Below are 4,832 nucleotides of genomic sequence, written 5' to 3' on the forward strand. Positions count from 1 at the left end.
ACGTACAACACGATAGGGCAGGCACAGTGTTGGAATTTGAATGAGTTTTAAAGTTTTAAAGATGTTAATAGAAAAGATTTGTAATCCATAAAGTTTTAAAAGAATTGGTATAACCTCTAGGTATTTCAAAATTCATTTGAAAGTTTCCAAACTTTCCATCATATCTCATTATAGTTTTAATGAGGCCATAACTATTCAACCATTATGGTTGGGTTATAAAAGATCTGTATAGTCATTCCTTGCACTAAAAATATAATACACACTACGTCTTCTTCTTGCTCCCATAATCTCCCACTACCATCATTCTCTCTTATATAATTACATATATTATTTTATATTTTGGGCAATCGATATAGACTAGATAACTTGCTTACTACATACGTGCATTGCAGACTAGGTCCATTGTGAGCTGTTCAAGTTGTATCTTAGAGCTATCGCTGACCATCAATACCAGCACGTGGGGAGGCAACAACGGTTTTAGGACGGTGCGTCTCTTGGCGTGCCTCTCACACCTCAAAGTCCAGATATTTTTTTACTACTATTTTATTACAATTGTTAATTTTTTTATGTAATTTAAATTTTTTATTAAGCATATTACTAGACTAACACGCAGTTCCACCCTCTTCCTCCGATGATGGCAACCTTGTTCCCCCGAACTTGGAAAATCGACTCGCCATCAAAACCATGGTAACCATCGTCGCCGACCGGAATCCTCGCCACCAACCTTGGACGCAGTCACTTCAGCTTCCTGTTCCCCTCCGACCCCCACCACACCTACCACCAGCATCGCCTCTCTGAGCGCATTGCCCGCATCGAGTGCGCTCACTAAACGAGCCCCACGACACTGGCTCCGGCCGTGAACAATACTGTTGGTGGCTAGGCATCGAGGTTCGGGCTGCATGAGAGGGTGTTTCCTATACAAGGAGAGTGCTAGGCACGAATCACATTATCCTGGAGAGGGACTCAGCCATAGTGATCGAGTGGGTCCAGGAGTTGGGCTGTGATATAGGCGGGTTGCGACTAATACATGACATCGCAGACTCTTGGGAGAGTGTACCTCTCACCGGGCTACCCATGTCTTCCAAGAGGCTAATAGTATGGCGGACTAGGAGGCATTCTTTGCGGCGCACCACTTCGGGGTCTTTGCTTGGGATACTTACGCCATGGTGTCGGCTTCGATGTATTTCCTCCTCTTGGACTTTATGGCCTGCACTCACACCCAATTTGTGTGAGGCGCCGATGTACAAAAAAAAAAAGAGAGAGAGAGAAGCTACCGAGCGCTTGGTCTTTTTGTTCTATCCAAAAATCTAAACTAGAAACTGTTTCAATTTTTTCGAAAAAAGGTTTTTGATCAGTATTACAAATTTGAGTTGTCCAATGAATTCCCTCCTCGCTAACTATAGTATAAATTATATATCTTATTTTCTCAATAACTAATTTTTTAATTATTTTTTTTCTTTAAGAACTCATTTGGTTGGGGATAATTTTGTATAGAAAAATAAATCTCATGTCAAGCTACCATGTTTGATAAAAAAAACCAGATGAGAGAGACGATACACTAAATAGTGGATCTCATACCTATTGTTGTAAAAGAGAACATAAAACAAATACCGCCAGGGAGATGGTATTAATTTTTCCTCACTAGACCATCGAGTGAAAGTAAATTATCATTTGTTGATAAGAATATCCTCACATATATTTATATTAATATTAACTAATATATTAAAATATTTATTAATAAATATTAAATACTAATAAATAATTAGCAACTCGGGCGGATGCCGATGATGGTGGACTCGGCGAGATTGTTGGGGTGTAGGGTTACTGAGCTGATTACTCCTGATACGGGCAGTTGGAATGAGGTGCAAATTCGGGACGTCCTCGGGGAGCAGCCAGTTGAGAGGGTCTTGGAGCTTCTGATCTCGACTGGAGATGGGGTGGACAGGCTGGTATGGACTCCGACAAGGAGGACGAGGGTGCATGCTAGAGATCTGCAGGCAATGATGGGGAGGGAGACTACCCGATAAATAGAGGGCAGGTGGATCTAGCGGCAGTGCGTCCATCCTCGAGTGGCTTTATTCATCTGAAAGGTGGCTTGGGGATGCTTTCTAACCTACAGTGTAATGACTAAGAGGGACGTCAGGACGACTTTGATGTGTGAGGATTGCCCTGACGAGAAGAAGATCATTAGCCATGCTTTTCTTTACTGCCTTTGGGCGACGCTGGTGCAGACGAGCGCAGCACTATCTCTACCACAAGTTTGGGGATCGACGAAGGATTTACTACATCATCTATAGGTATCCATGCGGAGGCAAGGGACGGTGGAGTGGGGCGTCACCTGTGCTTACCTGGCTTATTATATTTGGTTATACAGGAATGCCTACATCTTCGAGGGGAGGAGGTCACCCCAGCGAGCTGTGGTGGACAGAGCTATCTGTCATGTGACCATGATTATTGACACCACCAGGGCGAATTCACTTGGGAGGATTAGGGACACCTAGGGTTCCCATATCACTATCATAGCACCCAGAGTCATTCTTGTCACTTGGGAATCCCCACCCCCAGGTCACCTCAAGGTGAACTTCGACGGTAGTATGCTAGCAGGAGGTGATAGAGGAGGGATGGGGTTCGTGATCCGAGATCACAATTCCCACCTGATTGCTGCTGGAGGGCAACACATCTATGGCATGACAGTCATAGGAGCGGAGCTTAGGGCGACATGGGAGGACATCACCTATGCAAGGACTGTTCTAGGGGCTACTGAGATCACCCTAGAAGGAAACTCTGCTATGGTGATCGACTGGATTAAGGATGCTGTGTGACAGGTTGACGACCATCCTCTTCTTAGCAATATACAGTCGATGGTGCAAGATTGTGACTTCTTTTAGACTGCTCATGTACACCAGGAGGCGAACAGAGCGGCTGATTGGGTGGCCTCCTTTGCTGCCCATCACTTCCAAGAGGTCTCATGGACATGGGCTGATGTTGTACTCCTTTCTTTAGGCTATGCTTTGTATCTTGACTCAGTTGGTTGTACTCACGCCAAATTAACGTAAGCGACCGTTTTACCAAAAAAATAAAAAAATAAATCTAACATAGAATTTATTAATAATTAATATATTTATTTATATGCCAAAATATACTAAAATTTATTTATAATAAAAAAATATATTTTCAAATATATGTATAATAAATTTAGAAATATTTATTAACTCCTGTAAATATATTTCAATATTTGAAATGGCCAATATTGATATTGTTTATATAATGCTATAAATGGCCAACAAATAGATCGACAAAAAAATATTATTAGTTGAATTGTTTATTTAAAAGCATTGTTAAAAATTTTGTTATATTCCTATATAGAATTACCTTCAAACAAACATAGTAATGTTTTCTAATGCCATTTTTTGAAATAATATTTCTACCAATTAAATATAATAAAATTTATTTTCTCCTGTAATTATTTTATAAAATAAATAATTCTCAAAAATCATCATATTATTTTAGGAATCGTCGGAAATACCCCAACTCATCGAACTCTTAAATATCATTGATGTATAGCCTGCAGCCTACTATAGTACTGACAAACTTGCTATCCAATGGTTGAGCCCGATTCCATCTATATTCCTATGAAATGAAGTTTCGGGCCATGAACCATTGAAGTAAACCAATAGTACTTACAACGAAAGGATGCAATTATGAGAAATATGTTCCAACAGAAACACTGTTGATGGGATAATCTTCCACCATGTACGAACCGTTCAAGAAACAAATTAATGGTACGTTGTATTGAAATGATACAATGATGAGAAACAATTATCGTGCTAAGAGATGGACAGGATGTGCCATCAATGTTTTATTGGCATCGATTCATGTGTTTTCTGATATGCCCTTACTAGCCAAGGCTTGCCACATCCGATACCATCCACGTCAAATTACTCAATTTACTTCAGATTGCCAAATATGTTATTCGATTGAAAAGAAATAATTACATCAAAAAGATTGACAAGAAATAACATTAGATTATGGTTTTATTTGGATTAAAAGCAGTAGTTGAATAGATTAATAATAAGTGTGCTTCAACATGGCCTATTCGCCATTCACTTGAAGAACTTTGAAAGTATTTGACTTCCCTGACTAGAGTACCGAACCACCTCAGATTTACAAGGAGGCTAACGGAGATACTTTTCACTTGGAATGAAATGCATTAACAAAGCGATATATAACTCCACAGTCAGATTGCAAATTATTTATAACCCTCACTGCCACTGTATAGTTGGAGGTTCCTATTTTTTTTTTTTTTTTTTTTTTTTTTTGCTAGAGTAGGTTCCATTGATATTGCATACCAAACCTCAAGCTATCACTCAAATTCCGGTACCGGTCGATGGTAAAATTACCGTGGCAGACCTGGATGGTGGAACAGACCTGGATCCACCAACGCCTGCAAAACAGCATTTTTCCCCCCTACAAATCTCTTCTGCGCAATTACATAATCCTCTGCATCCATTAGCAACACTACTCAACCTGCACAGCGTCAAGAGATGCATACCAGGGCCGTAGCTGAAGAGCTGCCAAAATTCAGGCCAGCCATTCATACAATTCAAGATTTTCAAATATAGCTAATAAAATTAACCAGAACCAACCTATCAAATTAAAGGGGAAAAAAAGAAGAAAAAGAAAAGTCAGCAACCACAGATTTCTCCTCCTTTTCGCCAACATGGATCATATTTAAACTAAAATTTATAGGGGCTCAAGCCAGTTCCATGCTAGGACATCCTTTTGTGGCCTCCACTTCTTTTTCAATAATTTGCATTTTGGTGCAGTACTCG

The sequence above is a fragment of the Phoenix dactylifera genome, chromosome 2 (genome assembly GCF_051530095.1).
Source record: "Phoenix dactylifera cultivar Ajwa chromosome 2, Ajwa_hap1_PhDact_Kaust_v1.1, whole genome shotgun sequence".
Classification (NCBI taxonomy): domain Eukaryota; kingdom Viridiplantae; phylum Streptophyta; class Magnoliopsida; order Arecales; family Arecaceae; genus Phoenix; species Phoenix dactylifera.